This window comes from Triturus cristatus, chromosome 2_2 (genome assembly GCF_964204655.1).
Source record: "Triturus cristatus chromosome 2_2, aTriCri1.1, whole genome shotgun sequence".
In the NCBI taxonomy this organism is placed as follows: domain Eukaryota; kingdom Metazoa; phylum Chordata; class Amphibia; order Caudata; family Salamandridae; genus Triturus; species Triturus cristatus.
Window position 1 is genome coordinate 1,189,488,698 of NC_140582.1, and position 9,022 is coordinate 1,189,497,719.

At 49.5% G+C, this 9,022-nt stretch overlaps 1 protein-coding gene across 1 annotated transcript in view; it reads right to left on the minus strand.

Annotated features, from left to right (window-relative positions):
• The window catches only part of LOC146863353 (uncharacterized), a 62,423-nt gene extending 61,317 nt beyond the window's left edge, over positions 1-1,106 (minus strand). Inside the window, exon 1 of the mRNA XM_085642785.1 lies at positions 950-1,106. The gene's annotated coding sequence lies outside the window, so the exon portion shown is untranslated. The remainder of the gene's footprint in view (positions 1-949) is intronic.
• Positions 1,107-9,022: the final 7,916 nt, after the last annotated feature.

Genomic DNA, 9,022 nt, shown 5'->3' on the forward strand with positions numbered 1-9,022 from the left:
CAAGTACCCAAAGATTTTTCTCAACAGCCCAAGGCCAGGGCTGCGGAATGTTGGGGGTATACCAAGACTGTCTAGTTCCACCTCACGCCTCTTTGGTCCCCCACTCTCCACCTAATTGCCCTTTCTTTCACTCCTGCAGGTTATTTTTCATCTCTGTTTTCTCTTTATCACTGTTTTTCTTTCTATTTCTTCTTTTCTGCCTTTGCATCTCTTGTTCTGAATCAGTCTGTTGATCAGAAACATACCCAGGTTTCCAAAAACAAGCACCGGTGAGCCCCACCTGCAATCACCTGCTGATATGCCTTCATCCACTGGGAACCAAAACCGACCCTGGCAACAAGCTTGGCCGGCCCCCCGTGGGGAGTTGGAGGTGCGGCCGAGCTGTTTTCCAGGGCCTGTTTCGCCTGATTTTGTTACAGGCACCGCGGAACTGTCACAAAAACGGCCCCCAGGGCCCCAAAATCGCCTCCTGACCTGGCGGCCCACCGGGGAAACGCCCGGTATCACTACAACCAGTCCGGCCCTGACTTCATCCCAACCACAGTCAGACTGAGACAAGTCCAGTGCCCCTTGTATCCACACCCATCCTCCGGCGCTGCGCCCACTGCCTCCACCCCACCCATTAGGAGGCTGCTGCCTCCTGGGTCCGACCGGGGGTCCTGTGTCTGCACCCCAGCTAGAAAGAGTCACCGCATCCTCCCAGACAGAGGCTGGTCCAGGCGCCCCCTGCCTTCCTCCCATCCACTGGGAGGCGCCTACATCCAGCCCCCACGGGCAGCGGCTGGTCCAGGCTCCCCCGGCTTCTACATACATCTTTCCGGGCACGAGCAAGTCCAGGCGCCCCGTCTCCAAATCCATCCTCCCAGGAAGAGGCTGGTCCAGGTGCTCCCGGGCTGCCTCCCATCCCCATCCAGCGGTGAAACCTGGGAGCCCGAGGCGCGTTTCCTACCTGAGCAGACACCGGCTTCTCCACTCTTGCGGGTCGGTGCACCTCCGGCTGCAGCCGTGAAGCTTCCGCGACACCTGTCCTGGCAGGGATCCGCCCCCGGGTGTGTCTCACCCCCGGCTCTGCTGCTGCAGCCACAACCAGCCATACCTTCCCTCTTTGGTGCCGCGCTGTGGCCATTAATAGATCTGGTGCTGACACCTAGTGGCCTGGAGGAGTATAGCCCGTAGTCTGCCTCCGGTCCTGTCCGGTCACAAGGGATAGTTAGAGCTGTGCTGCTCCGGGAGTGGGGACCCACACACAGATGTGTAAACACTGACGGCGCATCACATGGTTAATTTTTAATTAGCATCTGTGGAGCGCCCATTTAGAGGGGGTGAGTCTTTAAGCTGAGCAACGCTCAAGACAGAGTCCTGGCTCCAGTGCTTAATTTGAAAATATGTGAGCGCCAGGGCCCTACTCAGGAGGCCACTGCAGCCTGCACCACCCCTTGCCCATGCCACCGCTGACAAAAACAGACCCAGAAGCAGGGCTTTAAGTAGGCCGGGTCTCACCGATGCTGAGCACTGGCAGTTTTTAGGTCTCGCCTGGCGAAAAGCAGCGCATGCGCTCGCTCGTCAGAGAGACCTTTTGGAATCGATTCTCCCCAACGCTTGCATGCACACGCCTGCATGGACAAAGATGGCTGCTCTCGCCATCTGTCCCATGCAGACAGCATGCGCGTGCCTCTACGGACTGTGGACAGTCCAACACCATCTTGTGCTAAGCTTGCCATTGTCATGGCAACTTTTCGTGTATGATGTCCACACGCGCGCGCATGACGGCTTTCACGCGCACGGAGGGACAAAGATGGCGTCGGGCTGTCCACACTCCTTCAGCGAAGCAGCTTCCTTTCCGGCGGCGCTCTGAGTGCCATCAGGCTGGAATTGTTCGTGCATCTAGAATGAAAATAGCGTAGTTCCACTTTATTATCCATTGATGCTTCATTCTGCTATGAACACTCGCTTCAGTGACTACCCCGAACCTTTCCTGAGATTTGAGAGAGACTGCCGCCAGCCTGCGAGTCATAACCCTTATATTACCCCTCTCCACCTTGAAAATATAATGGAGTGCATTTGAACTTCCCACCGTTTGGTCTAAGTGCCTTGTCTCCGTCATATTGTCTTTGTAGTATTTAATTTATCATTGCTAGATCTGACTGTGGCAGGTACAATAGTTAAAATACAGAATGGGCTATAGTGACATACCGTTCTTTATGAATATAGTGCGTCGTTGAAGGTATCCCCCTTTAAACCTAGCTCTGACAGAGCCAATAGGTTATGCCTGTTTATAATCCCCCCACACGCTGACATGCCTCACAGAGACAGCAACACATACGTTCATCGGTGCATACAGACAGCAACACACTTACTTCCATCTATTCAGACACCAAAACGATGCAGGAAAATGTGAAAGTAGCAAGGTTTTGAAGTGTGCAGGGACGGATGAGAGTGGGTAAGGAAAAAACTAGAACGGATGTGGAAAAGGGTTTTTAATGTAAAGGGTTGGGTTGGGGGGCGGGGGTGGAATGTGGAACTTTGTTTGCCTGGACTGCGAGTGCTCCACTTGAGGCAGGTACTATGTGGTTGGTTGGGGAGGATTGTGTTGCTTTCAGGCTTGAGGTTTATTCATTGCCTGCGTGTCTTCATCATTACAGATTTCTCTCAAAACGAGCTGGGAATGAGGGCTACACACTGTTGCGTTCTCTCTTCCCCTTTTGTCCCTTCTCCCTTCCCTGGAGGCTTCTTGAAGTTACGTTATATGGAAAAAGCATAGCATTTGCTATCATTTGTATGGGACCGTATGGCTTTCGGTGGAGCCATCACTTTAAAAAATATATATTTTACAAACCTGCTTGCAGGTCATTGTCCATGTAGCCTAGAAGCGCCAAGTTTTTGCTTTGCTTATGTGTGACATTTCCCTCTTTACAATGTGCTTATGTGTCACAATTCAGTACCTTATGTGTAAAACAGATTTGCAGACATTTCACTGCAGGGCAAATACTTAAAGTCTCTCGACTCCATTGTTTGCCCCAGGATGATTTTTGTTTTTGTCTTTTAATTTTTTTTATGGGGGTGCTTTTTTTTATTTAAGCCATGTTTTACGTTCTAGTGATTGATGCGCGTGCCTTGTTCTATTTTCATTCGTGCTGTTGGCCTGACCTGTGCAGCGCTTCAGCAAGAGATTGTGTTATTTCCATGCTTTGGCCAACATTACCATTCGCACCGATGCAGACTAAACACAAAATGGTTTCAAAATTAGGCAAATGTATGTATTAAGGTGTAAGGATGGCAGGCCAATGTGGACTCTGCGTGACTATGTAGCATTTTTTTAAACATCTACATAAAGACCAAAATATTGCAGTAACTCCTCCTGCTGAAGATCTTTAATGTAAACTTGCTACTCACTCTCTACTACTCACTCTCTACTACTCTACTACTCACTCTCTACTACTCTCTCTACTACCCACTCTCTATTACTCTCTCTCTACTATCTGCTACTCACTCTCTACTAGTCTCTCTACTACTCTCTACTACTCACTCTACTACTCATTCTCTACTACTCACTCTCTACTACTCACTCTCTACTACTCTCTCTATACTACTCTCTCTCCACTACTCTCTACTACTCACTCTCTACTACTCTCTCTCTAGTACCCTCTACTACTCACTCTCTACTACTCTCTACTCGCTCTACTACTCTCTCTCTACTACACACTCTCTATTACTCACTCTCTACTACTCACTCTCTACTACTCACTCTCTACTAATTACTCTCTACTACTCACTCTCTACTAGTCTCTACTACTCAGTCTACTACTCACTCTACTACTCACTGTATTACTCACTCTCTATTACTCACTCTACTACTCCCTACTACTCTCTACTACTCTCTCTCTACTACTCTCTCTACTACTCTTTCTCTACTACCCTCTACTACTCACTCTCTACTACTCACTCTCTACTACTTTCTCTACTGCCCTCTACTACTCACTCTCTACTACTCTCTCACTTGGCGCTCCTCATCCACACTGCTGCATTCTGGTTAGTGTAGTCCTTCGTAAGAGCCCATACAATGGCGAGGCCTCTTATAACACCAAGTGATGTCCCAAACTGTGTTGGCCTGGATTCACACGCCACCGCAGCCCTGCGGGTGGTAAAGCCGTCCTGTGTCCCCCTTGTCAGGCAAACAATTTTGCCTCCTCTCTCCCTATGCTGGCGATAAACTCCACGTGGAAATCAAAGGCGGGGGGGCGACGCGTTGCAGTCTCATGCGAACACCAAAAGTGCAGGTAAGCCGCGTAGCACCATACCGAGAGGGTGTGTCAATTAGCCAGCACATGCAGCTGGCACTACATACCAACAAGGCTCTCTCCTCTCCTACGAAAAGAGTGTGACACTACTCCAGGGGTCAGACAAGAACGGCTTTATTTTCTTGCAAGCGCTGTCATCAAAGAGTCTCTGGAAACGAAGGGCAGACGCGTTTCCGCCTCAATGGCTTCATCAGTGCCCATATATATTTGTCAACCTGCACCAGAGTTATTCTAAATAGAATTTTTGTGGATTTCCTATGGATAATAGGTCCTAACTATAACTACCTACTGGCTATATATCAAGGGGACCCAAGGGAGCCTGATAACATCGTACCTGGATGTCCCATCCTTACACAAAGCACCTTTTTCCTGCTACTTTTCCCCACGCAACATCGAGCCAGAAACACTGATTTCTGGGTAATGGAGTCCACTATGGATTGCAGTGGCAGTGTGACCAGGTGACTAGGGGGTTATTAACTTTTCCTCCAATGAGGTTGTTGCAGGACATACAAAGGTGGGGGTGGAGCTACATTCAAGGAGCAGCCGCATCTGAGGAAGGCCATTCTGGCCGAAATGCATTATGCACACACTGTTTTTAATAAAGGATTCCTTGTTTTCCCCGAAGTGGCCTCCTCTCCTTGCTTACCTGGAGGGGATTTGTTCATGGATTCTGCGCGTCTGCCATTGACGCATAAAGAGGCCCCGTTCCTGCAAGTGGCGGGAGTAGTGCTGGCACCAGCTGTCTCAGCTTGAACTGCTCTTCCGAGGTATTGGATCAACTCCTGCCCACCCTGGGGTCTGGCTGAGCAAGGGCTTCTACCAATGGTGGCTCGTGACTACACGAGGATTCGAGTGCATTGTCACCTCGTCTCAGAGCCCGGCAAAATTCCTGCGCCCAAGGCTGGAACGTCAAGGGGACCCAAGGGAGCCTGATAACATTGAACCTGGATGTCCCATCCTTACACAACCCCACCTTTTTCCTGCTACTTTGCCCCACGCAACATCGAGCCAGAAACACTGATTTCTGGGTAATGGAGTCCACTATGGATTGCAGTGGCAGTGTGACCAGGTGACTAGGGGGTTATTAACTTTTCCTCCAATGAGGATGTTGCAGGACATACAAAGGTGGGGGCGGAGCTACATTCAAGGAGCAGCCGCATCTGAGGAAGGCCAGTCTGGCCGAAAAGCATTATGCACACGCTGTTTTTAATAAAGGATTCCTTGTTTTCCCCGAAGTGGCCTCTTCTCCTTGCTTACCTGGAGGGGATTTGTTCATGGATTCTGCACGTCTGCTAGTGGCGCATAAAGAGGCCCCGTTCCTGCAAGTGGCGGGAGTAGTGCTGGCTCCAGCTGTCTCAGCTTGAACTGCTCTTCCGAGGTATCGGATCAACTCCTGCCCACCCTGGGGTCTGGCTGAGCAAGGGCTTCTACCAATGGTGGCTCGTGACTACACGAGGATTCGAGTGCATTGTCACCTCGACTCAGAGCGCGGCAAAATTCCTGCGCCCAAGACTGGAACGTCAAGGGGACCCAAGGGAGCCTGATAACATCGTACCTGGATGTCCCATCCTTACACAACGCACCTTTTTCCTGCTACTTTTCCCCATGGAACATCGAACCAGAAACACTGATTTCTGGGTAATGGAGTCCACTATGGATTGCAGTGGCAGTGTGACCAGGTGACTAGGGGGTTATTAACTTTTTCTCCAATGAGGTTGTTGCAGGACATACAAAGGTGGGGGCGGAGCTACATTCAAGGAGCAGCTGCATCTGAGGAAGGCCATTCTGGCTGAAATGCATTATGCACACGCTGTTTTTAATAAAGGATTCCTTGTTTTCCCCGAAGTGGCCTCTTCTCCTTGCTTACCTGGAGGGGATTTGTTCATGGATTCTGCACGTCTGCCAGTGGCGCATAAAGAGGCCCCGTTCCTGCAAGTGGCGGGAGTAGTGCTGGCACCAGCTGTCCCAACTTGAACTGCTCTTCCGAGGTATCGGATCAACTCCTGCCCACCCTGGGGTCTGGCTGAGCAAGGGCTTCTACCAATGGTGGCTCGTGACTACACGAGGATTCGAGTGCATTGTCACCTCGACTCAGAGCCCGGCAAAATTCCTGTACCCAAGGCTGGAACGTCAAGGGGACCTAAGGGAGCCTGATAACATCGTACCTGGATGTCCCGTCCTTACACAACGCACCTTTTCCCTGCTACTTTTCCCCACGCAACATCGAGCCAGAAACACTGATTTCTGGGTAATGGAGTCCACTATGGATTGCAGTGGCAGTGTGACCAGGTGACTAGGGGGTTATTAACTTTTCCTCCAATGAGGTTGTTGCAGGACATACAAAGGTGGGGGCGGAGCTACATTCAAGGAGCAGCCACATCTGAGGAAGGCTATTCTGGCCGAAAAGCATTATGCACACGCTGTTTTTAATAAAGGATTCCTTGTTTTCCCCGAAGTGGCCTCTTCTCCTTGCTTACCCGGAGGGGATTTGTTCATGGATTCTGCACGTCTTCCAGTGGCGCATAAAGTGGCCCCGTTCCTGCAAGTGGTGGGAGTAGTGCTGGCACCAGCTGTCTCAACTTGAATTGCTCTTCCGAGGTATCGGTTCAACTCCTGCCCACCCTGGGGTCTGGCTGAGCAAGGGATTCTACCAATGGTGGCTCGTGACTACACAAGGATTCGAGTGCATTGTCACCTCGACTCAGAGCCCGGCAAAATTCCTGCACCCAAGGCTGGAACGTCAAGGGGACCCAAGGGAGCCTGATAACATCGTACCTGGATGTCCCGTCCTTACACAATGCACCTTTTTCCTGCTACTTTTCCCCATGCAACATCGAACCAGAAACACTGATTTCTGGGTAATGGAGTCCACTATGGATTGCAGTGGTAGTGTGACCAGGTGACTAGGAGGTTATTAACTTTTTCTCCAATGAGGTTGTTGCAGGACATACAAAGGTGGGGGTGGAGCTACATTCAAGGAGCAGCTGCATCTGAGGAAGGCCATTCTGGCCGAAATGCATTATGCACACGCTGTTTTTAACAAAGGATTCCTTGTTTTCCCCGAAGTGGCCTCTTCTCCTTGCTTACCTGGAGGGGATTTGTTCATGGATTCTGCGCGTCTGCCAGTGGCGCATAAAGAGGCCCCATTACTGCAAGTGGCGGGAGTAGTGCTGGCACCAGCTGTCTCAGCTTGAACTGCTCTTCCGAGGTATCGGATCAACTCCTGCCTGCTCTGGGGTCTGGCTGAGCAAGGGCTTCTACCAATGGTGGCTCGTGACTACACGAGGATTCGAGTGCATTGTCACCTCGTCTCAGAGCCCGGCAAAATTCCTGCGCCCAAGGCTGGAACGTCAAGGGGACCCAAGGGAGCCTGATAACATCGTACCTGGATGTCCTGTCCTTACACAACGCACCTTTTTCCTGCTACTTTTCCCCACGCAACATAGAGCCAGAAACACTGATTTCTGGGTAATGGAGTCCACTATGGATTGCAGTGGCAGTGTGACCAGGTGACTAGGGGGTTATTAACTTTTCCTCCAATGAGGTTGTTGCAGGACATACAAAGGTGGGGGCGGAGCTACAGTCAAGGAGCAGCCGCATCTGAGGAAGGCCATTCTGGCCGAAATGCATTATGCACATGCTGTTTTTAATAAAGGATTCCCTGTTTTCCCCGAAGTGGCCTCTTCTCCTTGCTTACCTGGAGGGGATTTGTTCATATATATATATCTATATATATATATATATGGGAATCATGTAATGTCCTGGGTTGGGGGACGGCGCTCTTCGGTCTGGGGGGTGCGTGATACAGCCGGTAGGACAACCGGTATAGACAAGAAGCAGGAGACCTCTGAGCCCAGAGGTCAGGAGTACACGCACTCAGACGGAATCCAAAAGTTTAGTTTGCAGTTCGTTTTTAATCCAAAAGAAAGTTCATCAGCACAGCCAGTCAACAACAACACTGGCCCAACGCGTTTCGGTTCTCACTCGAACCTTGATCACGGGTTACCTAACACAATGGCCAGACATTATTTATGTCAATTATTGCTGCTACTTCCTGTTTAAGCATTTGCAAAGCATGGTGGTCATTGTAGTCCGTGTATTTTCGGATTGTGCTGGTGAATTCACAGAAGCAAAATTTACCAAAATTAAACTCAGGTAACTAGGGGAGAGAAAGCGAATGAAAAGGTTGATCATAATTACAATCCTTAAGTGGAACGCTATAAACAACGCAGTAGCAAGTAAAATAATGCATTGGGTAATCAGGTTAACATAAACATTGTGTTAAACGTACTTGATGTGTGAAGACTGAAATATGTTATTTACCCTCTAGTGGGTTTAATGGTACAATGTATGCAAGGAGCAATTACCATATAAAACTGAGAGTCACATCGGGAAGTCCCATCCCTCTGGTGGGGAAGCTCATGTTAACACAAGATTGAAAATCAAAATGAAATAAATAGATGGCCAAATCTCCTCCCTCTAGTGGGTGTTTGGCTAATATTCTTGGAAATATGTCAAATTTGTCTGATAAGACTCTTGTATAGAGGATTACTGAAAATAATTTTTTGTATTTGACCGACACTATTGTCTATACGATAACACAGGGGTATGCTACCTAGTTATAACAACAGGGTTCACAAATGTACAAAGAGTTCCTCATCCTGATTGAGGCCATGAGGAGTCAAAGTTCTAAATGAAACAATATGCTTGGATTCTTTTTGGCG